General features: G+C 43.3%; 1 protein-coding gene across 14 annotated transcripts in view; it reads left to right on the top strand.

Annotated features, from left to right (window-relative positions):
* The window catches only part of THRB (thyroid hormone receptor beta), a 479,584-nt gene that overhangs the window by 381,834 nt on the left and 79,511 nt on the right, over positions 1 to 18,239 (top strand). Inside the window, exon 1 of one of the 14 annotated variants that reach the window (XM_068236161.1) lies at positions 16,543 to 16,558. The exons of the other annotated variants lie outside the window; for them this stretch is intronic. The gene's annotated coding sequence lies outside the window, so the exon portion shown is untranslated. Of the gene's footprint in view, positions 1 to 16,542; positions 16,559 to 18,239 lie in introns of those variants that run through there. 14 annotated transcript variants of the gene reach the window in all.

The following is an 18,239-nucleotide window of genomic DNA, read 5'->3' as shown; positions in this document are numbered from 1 at the left end:
TCTTATTCTTACTGTTAAAATGCATTTACAGTAAGGTAGCTCTTAGCAAAATGTACCCCCCAAAGAAAGCCTAATTGGTGGCGGAAAAAACAAGATATAGATCAGTTCATTGTGATAAGTAGTGATAAAGTTATAGGCTAATGAATGGGAGGTGAACATTGCTCGGATGCATAAAGTGAAAACGACTGAGAGCTTAAGTGGTTAAAATTGCATTCTTATCTTAGTGCTCTACAGGAACAGAAGTAAAAATAAATCCGCATGAAAATGACTGTGCAGATAAGAGCTATTTGTATTTTGTATTTGAACAATCTTTTAAAGTATCCTTTTTCTAATTCCCTGAGCTGAGTCAACAAAGGCCTAACATTTCTTCTTGGAAAATGCATCCATTCTGCTGTCTTACAGTCAAGCATGAACCCAATTATTCTATTGTCTCTCCAGCTGTCATCAGGCATTTGAATACATCATTTTAATTCATGGTAGAGTTTGATTTAACTTTTTTATTTGTATTTAAACTTTTTCAGTTTTTTTGTTAATTCCCTGGTGGTAATGCATGTGAAGTAGTATTAGTTTTTGCAATGGCTTTTAGAAATGCACTTTGTACAAGTTAAAGAAAATGGACTTTTAAGCTAAAAGCCAACTTATAGATAGGGAACAGAACATTTCCTTTAAAGACTATTATTGGCTGATGAGTATGTCATTTTCCCTTTTTAACTTTAATTTTTGTTCATGACACTGCAATCAGCTTTGCATGTTGTATGACTTTCCTTAGTCACGTCTTTTTGGAGGAGCGAGATTAGACAGGCGGTCACACGAGCCCGAGCTCCCAACAGTAAACAAAGCGGGCCGCAGTGATCAGAGCTGGTAAGCTGTTTTTTTTTGTTTGTTTACAGGACCAAAACGGCTGTATGTAGAGGCAGCATCTTCCATGTCGCTGTACATTCATTGCAGGAATAAAGGGGGAGATACAGATAACACTAAACTGAACACTGCACCTACACGTTGTACAGAGGTGGAATAATGAGCTATATGCACACAACAGTTGTACAAGCTGTGAAGGAAATACAGGCAATATGCGTCTGAACAGCTTCCCTAGTACATCTGAAGCATTGCTAACAGTGGCATCGCTAGGGTAATTATTCGGGGCCCATAGCTCTGTACAAAGTCCTGATTTTTCTGTGGGCATAGGTAGTCTGACTTCCAATGTGCAGGCGGCAGCAAAAAAGCGACCTTCCTACATGCCGTTCCTAACTGGTATAGATCTGCCACAGTCTTTATAGTCCTGGTATGTGGGAGGATCACTGTTACACAATGGCAGACTGGACAATGCGTGTGAGCCAGTGTGTGACTATGGTTTCCCTTTTACTAATTACAGACAACACTGAACATAAATGTTTGGGGGGGGGGGGGGTGCCAGTGGCTGAGAGTGGAGCTGCGATGTGGGACATGTTGGCTGCAAGGGGCTGGAGGAAGCCCCAGGTAAGAAGATTTTTTTTTCTAATAGCTCGGACATTCCCTTTAAGGGGTTACATGCTGTGTAATTATCCTCTACCCCTGATCGGTTCTGCCTGTGTGTGGCGTTTATTTATGTTGGAAGGGGTGACTCTTGGCTTGGTTATTGTCCAGATGCTGTTCCATTTGTTGCCCCCCTAAACATTCAAGATGGATGTTCCTGACTTAGTTTTGATCCAGATGTCGTTCCATCTTGTGCTGTGTATATAGTGCAGATGTACAAAATTGTTTGTGAAGGCCTGAAGAAGGGTCTACCCCAGACAAGTCAACGTTTTCATCTTTTTAAACAATTTTATGGGATGGCGTGTCTAAAGATGAACCTCTTTGAAGATTTGTGAACCAATTTTTGCACTTTTTTGATACATTAAATATTTAAGCTCATCTTAAAAAACTTTTTGGTCTCTTCAATTGATTTACTATGTACTTATCCTTGTACCTATACTGAGATGAAGGAGCAGCGCAGCTATGCACTTTCATCTCGTCTCTGTCTTACTGGCATGGGCAGGAGACACCCATCCCCCAAACCTCCCCCTAACTTGGGAATGGGGCATCGCATTGACTCAGGATCCAGTGCAAAGGAAAGCCGAGACTTTCAGCTTTCCAAAAATGGTTAGATCTGGCTAGGGAATCAAATACAACTTTAACAAAAAGCTGACAAACTTTCCAGATGGGATAATACGTAAGTATTTAGCAACAAGTGAACCCTTATATACCTGGCTTTGCAGATAAGGCCTAATTAGCTTATTCATGAGACACTGCTCAAGCAAATCTGCATTCGCTTTCGCATGCTAGGATATGCAGAGTTTTGCCAACTAACTCACCGCAAAATTTTTAACCCTGAGGGGGATTAGTTCGTGCAGCATTTATCACTTATCCAGGATCGCCACGTGGAGGCCCCCCCAGGATCCCAGGAAAAGGGGGGGCAACAGAGCTTCAAACACTCTCACTGCTCAGAAACTCTGTAGCCGCCCACCTGGGGGGGAGGTTAAGAAGTGCGGGCGGCCCCCCCAAAGCAATGCCACCTCCAGAGAGAGCCGCCCACACCCACCTCCCAAAGCACAGGACCTACCTTATTTCGTACTGCGTCCAAGTGCATTATTATGCCAGGCCAAATGTGCGCAACTTTGGAGCACTACGAAAGGGGGGGAGTGAAGAGTGGGTCACCCCAAGCCTGTTAAAGCTCAGGGGGGACTCCACAGCTGCACACCCCAATGGGGAAACAGGCTGCAGACAGCCCATGTAGAGAGGGCCATCCACAACCTGCTTCCAGAAGAAAGAAAAATGAAAACATTTTGCAAAAAGGGTGTGTGCATCAAACACCAAGTGAACCCTTATATACTTGGCTTTGCAGATAAGGTCTAATTAGCTTATTCATGGGACACTGCTCAAGCAAATCTGCATTCGCTTTCGCATGCTAGGATATGCAGGGTTATCCATGATAACATATCTAACAAGCTTCTCTGGGATTTGTTCTGAGTGTCCGTGCACGCCAACATTGAGGGCCAGGAAGACTCATGTAGCCTCTGCAGGATCCAGAGGCTTCCCTTTTCCTAGGTAAGTATAAATATTTTTTTCTCCAATCTGCCATCGGGTACACTTTAAAGAGGAACTTTAGTGAAAAGGGGAAAAAAATAAGCCAATACATTGCATAGTGAGAAATAGAAGAGGGAGACAGTGGTTGCTTGGCATTTGGAAACAGCCATTATTACCCACAATGCAACAAGGCTCACAGACAGGAAACTATCACGCTGTGAAAGGGGTTTCATCACAATATCAGCCAAAGGTAAATATTTCACATGGGAAAGGGGGTATCAGCTACTGATTGGAATGAAGCTCAATCCTTGGTTACAGTTCCTCTTTAAAGAGACACTGAAGCGAAAAAAAATGATGATATTATGATTTGTATGTGTAGCACAGCTAAGAAATAAAACATTAAGATCAGATACATCAGTGTAATTGTTTCCAGTACAGGAAGAGTTGAGAAACTCCAGTTGTTAGCTCTATGCAAACAAGCCATTAAGCTCTCCGACTAAGTTAGTCGTGGAGAGGTCTGTTATCTGACTTTTATTATCTCAACTGTTCCTGGACTATTTACTTTTCCTCTGCTAGAGGAGAGGTCATTACTTCACAGACTGCTCTGAAAGACTAATTTTGAATGCTGAGTGTTGTGTAATGTGCACATATTATAGAATGATGCAATGTTAGAAAAAACACTATATACCTGAAAATAAAAGTATGAGAATATTTTCTTTGCTGCTAATCTTCTAGTAATTATTCATAGTACACAACCAATTCACTATATCATATTTTTTTTTTCGCTTCAGTGTCTCTTTAAGGCAAGTAGATCAAGCCATGGCTGGCATATAAGTACTAATGAAAAACATTTCTGTGCTGACCTCCCACACTGGCACTATGAAAATTTAGGGCTTATTCAACCCATCTATTGAATATTTTTTTAGCCTGGTGTAATTGTGCAACACAATATTTTAAACATGATTATACTGTGATTTTGCTTTATGCGGGGTTGCTTATTCAAAGCCTGTGCAAATCTTAATAAGTGGTTCTGAAAATGACTTAACGTCACAAACGCAACTGGAAATCCTTCCAAAAAAAGTGTTTACTTCTTGTTACTTCTTGCAGTGCAACAATAATGTCTTTAGTGTCTAATTTGTTTCCTAGGCAACGTCTACCCAGATACTGAAGAGTAAATAAAATTCTTATCCTAAGATTCTGCACTGAGGTTGGGAACGAACAGTAAAGACTTTTTTGATCTGGATTGGCTTGCCATAATAATCATAGTGAAATTACCATCCTTATTTAATCTGAAATGATGACTCCTAACCTACAAGTTAGCATTACATTTTTTATTCAAAAGGTTCAACAACAAAAAGACTTCCCAAAAGCTTGCTTTATGAGCATGTTTTGGCACTGTAAATGTAAAGTCAATCAAAGAAAGCAGCCTAGCATACAGCATTATCACTGTAGTAACTATACATTTTAAAACGACACGCCCACAAATTTGTTGGCTAGCAGCATGCCACTTTCAGTGATATTACTGCATGGACTCTCGATTGTGCTGTAACTGAGATTTTGGTGTTGCACCCAGTTGTTGCATAACTTTTTCACTCCTGCCAGCTGTTTTCCAGTATTTATACATGTGCTTCCCTGCTATATTTGCCAAATTGTAACACTATCGGATTGAATACACAAAATGTTATAGTGTTCTCCCCAGGGCTAATTAGGTAAGCGGGCCGTCCTGGTGTTTAAAACCTCGCCCGGTTGCCAAAAGTCTGTGCTGAGGGTTGTAATTGGCTGGCTCGTCGTCAGCAAGCCGGCAGGGTGTCTCGGCCAGGAGCAGTGCTGAGCAGTGTGGAGTAGGGGAATGCCCGCAAGTACAGAAGCTGGGGGCCCGACCTCTATCCCCCCTCCCTCTTCCCCCGCTCAACCAGCTTCTCCGGTGGTAGATTCAGCGTCACTGGCTCTGGGCTCTCTCAGATGCTAGAGCACTCGCCAGCCGCCTGTCGCCTCTCTCTGCAATGCTGTACATACTACTGCCTGTTTTAGTGTGCGTAGCAATGCAGAGAGGAGATAGCGTGGATCAGGCAGCTGGCTGGTGCTCTAGCATTTGAGAGAGCCCGGAGCCAGTGATGCTGTATCTACCACGTGGGGGGGGGGCGAGGTGAGCTGCACATCCTCCCCACCAGCGTGATCCACCAGTGGTCAGACTCCAGTCTGAGCCACCTTCCCCACTAGCCACCAGCCTGACCACCTACCCCACTAGCCACCAGCCTTACCACCCACCCTCTAGCCACCAGCCTGACCACTTACCAACACACCCACCCCACTAGCCACCAGCCTGACCACCTTCCCCACTAGCCACCAGCCTGACGACCCACCCACTAGCCACTAGTCTGACCACCTACCCACCCACCCCACTAGCCACCAGCCTGACCTACCCACCACACTAGCCACCAACCTGACCTACCTCACTAGCCACCAGCCTGACCTACCTACCAACCCACCAGCCTGACGTACTTACCCACCCACCCCACTTTGGTGTAACCCTCCTTTTCCACCCAACATGACCTTAGGGCCCTTTTCCACAAGCTGCAATCCGCTTCAGAAAGCAGATCGCAGCCATTTTGATGAATGAGCACCGTGATAACATGTAAATTGCGGTGCTCATTTCCCACTAGCATGCATCGTATTTTTCCGAATCGCAATTGTCGGGCAATCATGCTACGTTCCCGGCTGCTATATGGTGCAATCATGGGTAGTGGAAATTGTAGGTTGCATGATCGCAGCATGATTGCGATCACGCTTCCTAGTGGAAAAGGGCCCTTCCTTCCCCACCTGGCTACTTTTTCATGCCACCTGGCTGAAAAAAAATTCTGGGGAGAACACTGTGTCAGATTAGCATGAGTCAGGAACCTCTGCAGAAGTGCATAAAATGACTAAAAATGTGTCTGAAATGACTTAACTGATTTGCCTGTGGTTTCCTAGTTAAAGGACAACTATCAAAGTTAACTAAAATTGTAAATGCCACATATATTTCCAGTAATTACTAGCAAACAGCAATACAAAGGCGGCTTTTTTTGTCTATTTTTTATGTGAAGATAATATGACGTTTATAGAAAACAGATTTCACTGTGGCCAATACCATGGAGGACTGTACCCAGCATATCCAGAACACAGAAATAGTTCTCACTGGCGATAATCCTGTGACTGAAATGTCTTCAGGATGATAGAAAGCAGAAATACAGCATAAGATAGTGTATAAACTACTCATTAGCTGTTCCTGTGTCTTTGTCTGCCTCACACAGTCCTAAAGTAAACAGAGATTGCAGCCAGGCAGAGCTCATTCTAAATAGTGGGTGTAAGCATGCAAGTACAGGTCCTTCTCTTAAGATCCTTCTCATGTTATCTGTGTGAAAGCAGTGTGTGTGGGCAGGGCAGAAACAAACAGTAAATCATTCCTCTGTGAATCGTGACAGAAGTGGCACCTATCTGCATGGTACAATTCTTGTCCCGACACTGACTTTTGTTACAAAAAGGTATTCCTTTCACACAGGCTGAGATAAGAGACTTCTGAAAAGCTTTCTATTGTTACTGGCTAAAAGCTCTATGTGGGGTTTACAGGATGACAGTTCTTCTTTAAAGGACTTACGAGGCGAACACACAAAAAAAAGGTAATTACCTCATGGCCATTGCAGTGCTCCTAGCAGACTATCAGCGCCTGGCCTGTCCCTCAAGCAGTCATGTGGGCGGCCATGCGGACACCCCCACATAACGTACAGAGCTGAGTGAAGGGAGCGAGGACGGGCCGGGGACAGGCCAGAGAACCTGCGCAGCCGCACTAGCGGCTAAGCACTGCGCAGATGCAGGATTTTTTTAAAGCAGCGTTTTTGATCGCAAATTGATAGGATGACCCTGGGCAGGGTCTGGGCCTAAACTACAGCTTGGATAATGCTGACAGAGGGCCACACAGTGACAGGCCTGGCGCTGATAGTCTGCTAGGAGCACTGCAATGGTCATGAGGTAATTCACTTTTTTTTGTGTGTTTGCCTCGTAAGTCCTTTAACCCCCTTGGCGGTACGCAGTTTCTGACTCTGCGTCCGCCGGGAGGTTTTTTGACCCCCAATTTTTTTTTTTTGCCGCTTTAGCTAGCTTTAGCTAGCATTTCGCCGATCGCCGCCGGCTATACGTACCTCGCCACGATCCCACGAAGAGCGCAGTTTCCCGATCGGCTTCCGGCGTTGCTATGGCGACGATCGGAGCTGACGTCATCAACGTCATGACGTCAGCCGCAATCCCGATCGGCGCCATCGCGATGCCTGGAGCCGATTGGGCGGCTGCGCCTGCGTGGGAACGCTGGGGGGTACGTATACCGGAAGTAACTGCGGGCGATCGCGGGGGACCAGAGCAACTTTGTGCATACGCTTAGCTAACGAACCGCTAGCTAAAGCGTATTGCACCAGTTTCTTTGTTTTTTTAAGTCCTGGGGCCATGTGATCCTCCGCGGCGGCTATCCCGTGTGTAGCACGGGGTTACCGCTAAGGAGGTTAAGGAATTAATACATTTTCATGTAATGGATTGCAAGCTTCAGAATACTTAGTTGATACATTGGTAGATAGGTACCCACTGGGCACAATGCAGCTTAGAGGATAGTATAGTGCATGGGGAGGGGTACATTATATGTGTGAGTGTACAAAACATGGGTGCACAAATTGTAGGTAAGTGCAGAGTGAGTAGGTGCAGAGGGTATGAAAGATGTGTTGATGTACACTGAGTGGATATGTGTACACCACGGTTAAGTGTACAGTGCATGTGTATCCAGTAGATGGGTATGTGCGCAATATGCATGTGTACAGTATGTGTGTGCAAAAAGAGAATACATGTACAAAGCGTATGTGTACAAATCATAAGTATATATACAATATGGGAGTGCACTTGTGCAGAGCCTATGTGTACAGAGAGTGAGTGCATGCCCAGCATGCATGAGAATGGAAACTGGGTACATGTACAGTGCATGTGTGTATGAAGCTTGGGTCTTCCTGCATAGGAAGCATAGGTATATGTACAGTGTGTGTGCCAAGCCTGGGTGTATGTGTGCAATATGCATGCGCACAGTATGGGTGTGCAATATGCATATGTACAGTATGTGTGCGCAAAAAGAGAATACATGTACAATGCGTATGTGTGGAAATCATGTGTAGAAAGTATATATACAATATGGGAGTGCACTGTGTAGGACCCATGTGTACAGAGAGTGAGTGCATGCCCAGCATGGATGAGAATGGAAATTGGGTACATGTACAGTGCAAGTGTGTGCAGAGCCTGGGCGTATGTGCGCAAAGTGTGGGTACATGTGCAGTGCACATGTTTGCAGACTGTGGGTGTATGTGTGCAGATTGTGTGTACATGAGCAGCGTAGACAGAGCATGTAACATCTATATTTGCTCAGAGTATGAGGGTGGGAGCAGCACACATGGGCAACATTTGACTGTATGTGTGCTGTGTGTGGATACATGTCCAGAACGCAGGAGCGCTGTACGTAGGTGTTATGAGTAATGTCCAGCCTCAGCATTGCAGCTATGAATCTAGAAACTAGATGATACAAAAGTTTCACTGGCGTCACATAAGGTAAATGTTGTATTATTTATGGTAGGATCTTGTTATAGTAAACTCCAAGGGACCAGGAAAAGTGGTTTACGATATCAGAAGTTTACTATATAAGAATTTGTAAATTTCATGCACTTAAAGGGATTGATTTACAAAAGTTAGTGCCGCAGAACAGCTAGAGTTTCCGGCTATTATGAGTGCTATAAAACTTAAGTGCCTTAATTAGTGTCATTGCACGCGAGGCATGCTATCGGCAGCATAGCATGCTTAATCTGGGAGCGGGCACTGTGTGCACGCTATCATCACCAGTGGGTCCAGTCACAATAAAGGACCTGAACCCCGCACTCTGATTGGCCTAATAGGGTGTCTGTCACTTGACAGACAGCCTATTGGGCCAATCAGATTGCGGGGATCAGGTCCTTTAACCCTCCTGGCGGTTAATTTTTTTTTTGCCAAATTGGCAAAAATCCTTTTTTTTAAAAAAAAAAAAATTTTGTGTTTCATGTAAAGCTACCAGAGTGGTAGCTACATGAAACACCACTAGAGGGCGCATGTGTCCCTCTAGTGCGATCGTCGCCGGCATCAATAGCAAACAGGGGAATGCGTATATAACGCGCTCCCCTGTTTGGCTTCTCCTGTCGCCATGGCAACGATCGGAATGACGTCATGGACGTCAGCCGACGTCCTGACGTCAGACACCTCCGATCCAGCCCATAGCGCTGCCCGGAACTCATTGGTCCGGGCAACGCAGGGCTCTGGCGGGTGGGGGGGGCCTCTTGCGCCGCTGCGTACGGGCGATCGCCGCAGAGCGGCGGCGATCGAGCTGTACGCGCGGCTAGCAAAGTGCTAGCTGCGCGTACAGCATTTTAAATGGAGCAAATCGCTCCACCAGGGGCTGAGATATCTTCCTGCGGGGCATAGCCCGAGCTCAGCTCGGGCTTACCGCCAGAAGATTAATGTGACTGGACCTGCTGGTGATGGGGGCGAGAGGAGTGGAGCCACGTTAGTTATTAGCATTCCCTATGCTGCAATTCAGCAGTATAACGTGCGCAAAGTGCCCGCTCCCAGATTAAGCATGCTACGCTGCCGATAGCGTGCATTGCGTGCAAGGTGTGTACTATGAATAATTACTAGAAGTTTAGCAGCAAAGAAAATATTCTCATATTTTTATTTTCAGGTATATAGTGTTTTTTCTAACATTGCATCATTCTATAATATGTGCAGATTACACAACACTCAGCATTCAAAATGATTCTTTAAGAGCAGTCTGTGAACTAATGACCTCTCCTCTGGCAGAGGAAAAATAAATAGTTCAATAACACTTGAGATAATACAAGTCAGATAACAGCCCTCTCCACGACTTTGAAAGTCGTAGAGCTTAATTGCTTTTTTGCATAGAGATAACAACTGGAGTTTCTTAACTCTTCCTGCACTGGAAACAATTAGACTGATGTATCTGATCTTAATGTTTTATTTCTTAGCTGTACTACACATACAAATCATAATATCATAATTTTTTTTTTTGCTTCAGTGTCTCTTTAAGGCACTTAAGCAAGAGGAGAAAAAAGAGTGAGGGAGGAAATTATGTCAGGATTAGCTTCATTCAAAGGTAAACAAGATGAACGACACTGTCTAGAATAGGATTCTCTGCTTTTCCTTTATGAAATTCACAGGAATCATAAAGTGGACAGTGCAATACATCTGTTATGTATGTAGAACTAGTATTTATCTACTTATATATGTGTTTTTATTTCTAGGTTAGCATGGGTGTCACTTGTTCTTTAATGTATTTAGCCTGTATGTTTTACTGCCCTTACTATTTATTTATTTATGTAAGCTATATATGTAAATGTATTTATCCAGTTACATACTGTAGTTTTGTGCATACCTTAATGTAATTCAATTGACCCAAGTTGAAATGGGTGCTGGGTGAATTTTTATGAAATTAGATGACTAGTTTTCTGAAGTGTGACGGTGGGCCAAGCATTATTGGGTCTCTGGATTACTTTGAATGTCAGCTATAGCTACATCAGAGTTTTTATTTAAGTGCTTCATTCCACTTCATTGTTAGAGTTCTGCCTCTCTGTTGTCAGGGTGGCCCCCTCCCCCACACACGTACATATAGAGCTAACAGAAGGAAGGTAGACAGTGAGGAAGAGCAGAAACACCATTAACACATATACTGCTGAGGGGTCAGAAGACACTGAGAAGATGTGCAATGTGGGAATGTGTGAGGTGTATAATGATGAACATGTGGCCCATTGTTTGTGTGAAACTATGCAAACTGTGTTGATTAATTGGTGTAGTGACTAGTGCTCTAGCATTTATTTCTATAGTCATTAGTACGTGAAGCTTTCTAAATGTGCTAAAGTGTGCAGGGCTTTACTGATGGCGCTATTCACCATTGTTAGATTGTTAGTTTTATGCCCATTGAAGTAGCAGCATTGAGGAGAAATTTTGGCGCCTGATGTTTATCTGGCGCCTCAGGTGCCCAAATCATCGCTTAATGTTGCATTTTCAATGGGCGCCTATGGCCACACCTGAAAAATTATGTTTTTTGTATTATTTTTGCGGCGGGGATCGGCAATTGGCAGCGGGGAAGGGGGGGTAGTTAAGGCTAGGCATGGGGGGTGTTAGGGTCAGCCATCAGGTATGGCATTGTGTGTGGGGGGCAGGGGGTAGAGTTAGGCATCACAGGGGAGGGTTCTGTGTTAGAGTAGGGTTAGGTTTAGTTATAGTAAGATATTAGTATTTAATAGTAGTTACTGGCAGTGTACTGACAAGTATGCATCATTTGGCTCACCCTTCGCCAAATTGACTGGTGGCCTAAAGACACGTACACCTTCTAGATGCACAATTTGGAAACTCATGTCCTCTTAAAAAGAACCCACAGTTACAGGAATTCGGTGACTGCTGTCTTCATTCCCTGAAGAAGGCAGAGCTGAACTATAACCTGGCTGTAAACTGTTTACTTTGCACTGTGAGGCAGAGAGAGAGACACACACAGACAGGAACACAGAGCTACAGCTGATGAATATTTACACACATTTGAAGATATATTTCTTCTTTCTATCATTCTGAACTGATTCCAGTCACAGTATTAGAGCCAGTGACAATTATTTCTGTATGCTGGATTTGCTGGACACAGTCGTCCATAGTAATGTCCACCGTTACCTGTAAATGTCATATTTTCTTCACAAAAACAGGAAAAGATTTAAAAAAGCCTTTGTATTGCTATTTGCTAGTAATTACTGGAAATATGAGCGGCATTTAGAATTTTAGTTAACTTTCATAGTTGTCCTTTAAAGAGACTCCGTAACAAAAATTGCATCCTGTTTTTTATCATCCTACAAGTTCCAAAAGCTATTCTAATGTGTTCTGGCTTACTGCAGCACTTTCTGCTATCACTGTCTCTGTAATAAATCAATGTATCTTTCCCCTGTCAGACTTGTCGGCCTGTGTCTGGAAGGCTGCCAAGTTCTTCAGTGTTGTGGTTCTGCTATGAACTCACCCTTCCAGGCCCCTCTCTGCACACTGCCTGTGTGTTATTTAGATTAGAGCAGCTTCTCTCTTCTCTCTTATCTTTTACAAGCTGGATAAAGCGTCCTTTGAGCTGGATGGGCTTTCACATACTGAGGAATTACAAACAAGGGCAAAGCTGTTTGCAGGAAGAAAGAGCAGCCTGAAACTTCAGTGCATGGGGGAAAGAAACACACAAATAATCTCTTGAGATTCAAAAGGAATGCTGTATACAGCCTACTTGTGTATGGATGTATTTTTCTATGTGTGGACATACTGTACATCAACCTACTTCCTGTTCTAGTGGCCATTTTGTTTGTTTACAAATAAACTTTTTAAAACTGTTTTTAACCACTTTTAGGCCTCTTGCACACTGCAAGCGATTCAGATTCAGATTCCGCTTTTTAATCTGTTTTTACACCCGATTCCGATTCCGATTTGCAGTTTGCTCCCTGCACACTGCAAATCGGAATCTGAATCGGATGTAAAAACAGATTAAAAAGCGGAATCTGAATCGGAATCGCTTGCAGTGTGCAAGAGGCCTTAATGCGGCGAGGAGCGGCGAAATTGTGACAGAGGGTAATAGGAGATGTCCCCTAACGCACTGGTATGTTTACTTTTGAGCGATTTTAACAATACAGATTCTTTTTAAAGAGACTCCGTAACAAAAATTGCATCCTGTTTTTTATCATCCTACAAGTTCCAAAAGCTATTCTAATGTGTTCTGGCTTACTGCAGCACGTTCTACTATCACCATCTCTGTAATAAATCAACTTATCTCTCTCTTGTCAGACTTGTCAGCCTGTGTCTGGAAGGCTGCCAAGTTCTTCAGTGTTGTGGTTCTGTGATGCATCTCCCCCCTCCAGGCCTCTCTCTGCACACTGCCTGTGTATTATTTAGATTAGGGCAGCTTCTCTCTTCTCTCTTATCTTTTACAAGCTGGATAAATCCTCCTCTGAGCTGGCTGGGCTTTCACATACTGAGGAATTACATACAGGCAGAGCTGTCTGCACTCTGCAGGAAGAAACAGCCTGACACTTCAGTGGAAGATAGCTGCAGGGGGAAAGAAACACACAAATGATCTCTTGAGATTCAAAAGGAAGGGTGTATACAACCTGCTTGTGTATGAATGTATTTTCTATGTGTGGACATACTGTACATCAACCTACTTCCTGTTTTGGTGGCCATTTTGTTTGTTTATAAACAAACTGTTTAAAACTGTTTTGAACCACTTTTAATGCGGCGAGGAGCGGCAAAATTGTGACAGAGGGTAATAGGAGATGTCCCCTAACGCACTGGTATGTTTACTTTTGTGCGATTTTAACAATACAGATTCTCTTTAAAGAGTACCTGAGGTGGATCTTCGGGGGACAGATGGGACACAGAGTCATGTTCTCTACCTAATGACATGGCTCTATGTCCCCCAACTGCCGCTTTCTGCCCCCCCCCCATAGCCCCTGGAGTTTGGTGACAAGATTTGTCGCTAACTCGGAAGTAAATAGAGGGTAGAGGAATTCCCTATTTAAAATGCCAGCCAGGGGCATTCCTACAGGGTTTTCAAAGCTGCCCAATTGGCCAGCTCTTACCCCCTGGCCGCACCTCCTGCCACTCCCCCGCCTCCCTGCATGCTATAAGAGACAACACAGTCTCTCAGTTAAGCGTTGTGACCCAGTGGTCACTCAAGTGAAAGTGCGGCACTTTTTGCGGCTACCTGATCCACTCAGCCCTGTGGATCAGGTAGCCTACTTTTTTTTATTTTTTGGGCCCACCTCGGGCTCTCTTTAAGGATCTTGTGTGGTCAGAAATTCTTAAACTGCTGCTATATATCCTCTGATATGTTATGTTGTTCTATGCTGTGATTGAATACAGAGGTTCCCGTGGAGAGGGTGGCTTGGTGTTTCTTTACAGATGTAAACTTTTTTTTGTCTATTGCAATATCGGTCTGGAGCTGAATACTTATCTGGATGGTGCCGGTTCATCTTGTCTATTGCAATATCGGTCTGGAGCTGAATACTTTTCTGGATGGTGCCGGATCATCTTGTCTATTGCAATATCGGTCTGGAGCTGAATACTTATCTGGATGGTGCCGGTTCATCTTGTCTATTGCAATATCGGTCTGGAGCTGAATACTTATCTGGATGGTGCCGGTTCATCTTGTCTATTGCAATATCGGTCTGGAGCTAAATACCTATCTGAATGGTGCTGGTTCATCTTGCCTATTGCAATATCGGTCTGGAGCTGAATACTTATCTGGATGGTGGTGGTTCATCTTGTCTATTGCAATATCGGTCTGGAGCTGAATACTTATCTGGATGGTGCCGGTTCATCTTGTCTAGTGCAATATCAGTCTGGAGCTGAATACTTATCTGGATGGTGTCTGTTCATCTTGTCTATTGCAATATCGGTCTGGAGCTGAATACTTATCTGATGGTGTCTGTTCATCTTGTCTATTGCAATATTGGTCTGGAGCTGAATACTTATCTGGATGGTGTCTGTTCATCTTGTCTATTGCAATATCGGTCTGGAACTGAATACTTATCTGAATGGTGCCGGTTCATCTTGTCTATTTCAATATCCGTCTGGAGCTGAATACTTATCTGGATGGTGCCGGTTCATCTTGTCCATTGCAATATCGGTCTGGAGCTGAATACTTATCTGGATGGTGCCGGTTCATCTTGTCTATTGCAATATCGGTCTGGAGCTGAATACTTATCTGGATAATGCCGGATCATCTTGTCTATTGCAATATCGGTCTGGAGCTGAGTACTTATCTGGATGGTGCCGGTTCATCTTGTCTATTGCAATATCGGTCTGGAGCTGAGTACTTATCTGGATGGTGCCGGTTCATCTTGTCTATTGCAATATCGGTCTGGAGCTGATACAGATGTAAACTTTTGCTATATAAATGCTAATTTACCAAGACAGGTACAACGAAAACTGGAGCTACCTAGGAGCAGCTACTCAAAACAACCATTCAGATTTCACCTCTGAAATAAAGCGAGAATTCGAATTGCTTGCTTTTGAGAACTGCACTCGCCTTGTCCCATATTTCATTGCACCTGTCATTGTAAATTCTTCGTAGCACTATGAGTAAATGCTGTACTGGGCATTTTCTCCTTCAGGACAACTAACTGCAATTAGTGAAACATTTGCAAAGCAATCATAGTGTGTTCTGTGCTGCCTTTATGGTGTACAGTATATTTGTGTTTGTTGTGCAAGAGCTAAGCATAAGTAGCACTGAACATCCTGCTGCTAAGGATCAATTCATAGTTTTAGTAGAAAGAATGGGAGTTTTCATTAGAGTGCAAGTCCTATGGCTACAGGCTGTAAGTGGGCTTAGATACACTTAAAGCTGGCAAAGCCTTTTTCATAACAAGAAAGAAATCATTTACTTGCAGAATGCTTCATCCAAACATTGCAACAAAGGCCTCGATTCATAAAGCATTCCCGCATTCGGAAATGCAGAAAACCGCTCACTTTACCGACCACACAGCAAAATATGTATTCATAAAGGCTTTTTCCGCATGAAAAGCCGACATTCGCGAGCAGAGTGATCAATCACCGCCTTGCGCGGTGATTATCATAGCAAAAGTAACAAATGTCAATTCATAAAGATTAGAGGTAGCGGTATGCGGACGGGTATTACTGCTACCTCTGATATGGCGAGAAGCGTGCGGAATACAGTGCAGTGAATGGGACAGACCTCCCAAGCAGCTGCAGAGAGAACACCGCACGGAGGGATTCCGCCTGCTTCTCCTGTTTCCGCATGTCTCCCGACAGCCTAACGCCTGCCTACAGCGGAATATCTCCGCACGCCTGTCACAAGTAGCAAAATTTTTATGAATTACCACCCTGAAGGCGGAAATACCGACAGCGGTGTTTCCCCGCTCGACGTTACCTTCCCGACAGCACTTTTATGAATCGAGGCGATTGTTGCTCTAGCTCAGTGTTTCTCAACATTATCACAGAAAAGTGCCTCTCTGCTAAAGAGAGTCTATTCCAGGTACCTTCTGTGGGCGTGCATGCAAAAATTATTCTATTGGGCAGTGGTAATTCTGATTTTAAATTTTACTCATGCTAAATCTAACCCTATTCTCACATGAGCGCTACCAATGCTAACCAACACGTCACCTATGCCCAACTTTAATTGACCCCCCCCGCCGATGCCTAACCCGAACTGCCCCCATTCACACATCCCCACACACACATGCCTAACCCTAACTGACTCTGTACCAATGCCTAATTTAACAAATAGTGGGCATGCTGCAGTTTGTATATCACGTGGCCCCACCTCCGGTTATTTTATTGGGTGCCTCTGGCTGCAATTACCATAGGCACCCAAACATCAATGGTGCCTCTGGTGACCAAAATTCCTGTTTTGCTGCTGAGGTGGGCACATTTTTCTCAGGTACTCCACTGACACATATACAGTATATCTATATTTATTAGAATTTGAGAAGTGTGTGAATGCTTTCTAAACATGCTCCTATGCTTTGGACAAGAAGAAAAACCAAGAGGAAAGGGACAAGAACAAAGGGGGTCCTATCTAGTGCAGTATCACATGTGTTAAATGGAGGAAAATAGGTATTTTAATAGCAAAACACTCACAATTTGTGGTTGCTAACCTAGCAGCCACATATAATAGCATGTGATTATCGAAGAAGTGGGTTGCAGCTGAAAAACAAATCTTGTGATAAAATTATAAAACTCTCCCCCTCCCCACCACCACCACCACTACTGGAGGTATCCAAGAACTATAAAGTAATAATAAAAAAGTTTAAAGATAGAATACGTTTGGCCTACCTTCATGTGGTCCAGCGCTGCATGATATGTTGGCACTTTATAAATACAGTAGATAATAATAATGGTCAACTGCTCAAAGCTTTTCATATGTCTTTGTTTTTGTGCGGCTACAACAATTGCCTTCCCATTTACCTATTCACCTATTCATGTTGGTTGTGTATATTTTATCATTTTTTACTCCCAAAACTATAATGAATTATTGTAGTCTAATTGTTAAAAGGATAACTATTACAAAAAAATGTAAACATTTAAAATACATACATACAGTATAAAATGTACATTTGTCCTACAGTAACATGCACTATAAATTAATTTTTTCCCTAAGTCGCTGTCACTTACAGTAGTTAGTGAAAATCTGACAGGTTTGGGACTAGTCCATGTCTTTATGAGGGATTCTCAGTTATTTCTTTATTTACAAAAGCAAGCACTGAACTCTAGTTGCTCAGTCCAACTGCCAAAATAGTGTGCAAACAAGTAGGACATTTTTTAATCCTTTCCAGTAAGTACATTTGTAAAGAATAAAGGTAATACTAAGACACTCCCATAAGGAGGTGGACTAGTCCAAAATCTGCCAGCTCTGTCAGCTTTTTACTACCTACTGTAAGTGATAGCAACATAGAAGAAAAGTAATTTCTAGCTGATCTTATTCTGGGAGAAATGTAGATTTTATATGTATGTTTTTTCACATTTTGCAATTTTTAGTGATGGTTGTCCTTTAAGAATAATCTACTTTCTTCTAGACTTGGATTGCTTGCAGTCATTGATGGAAATATGAGGCCTGAAATGCACCTGCAAATTCTACTAGAAAATGTGAGGGTAAGCTGGGTCATACAGCAAAACTTTTACCTTAAAACACAAGTCAATATACTCTGCCAACATTCTTCCCATAATCCTGAAGGAATGTTGAATAAGACCCTGAAAGTCCTGAAGGTTCATGAATTTCAGCAGTTCTGTTCTGACAGATCATTGCCACAGGAAGTAGTTATGGCAAATTCTATACCTGCATTTACAGGGGGCTTAGATGCTTTCCTTGCGTCTAAAGACATCCATGGCTATAATTACTAGGTAATGCCCAGTGGTGTTGATCCAGGAATTTTATCTGATTGCCATCTGGAGTCGGGAATGATTTTTTTCCCTTTTGGGGCTAATTGGACCATGCCTTGTAAGGGTTTTTCGCCTTGCTCTGGATCAACAGAGATATGTGAGGGAGCAGGCTGGTGTTGTACTTTGTTTTCTGTTTGAACTCGATGGACATATGTCTTTTTTTCAACCTAAATAACTATGTA

Source organism: Hyperolius riggenbachi, chromosome 5 (assembly GCF_040937935.1).
Source record: "Hyperolius riggenbachi isolate aHypRig1 chromosome 5, aHypRig1.pri, whole genome shotgun sequence".
In the NCBI taxonomy this organism is placed as follows: domain Eukaryota; kingdom Metazoa; phylum Chordata; class Amphibia; order Anura; family Hyperoliidae; genus Hyperolius; species Hyperolius riggenbachi.
This window is presented reverse-complemented; position numbering and strand designations above follow the sequence as displayed.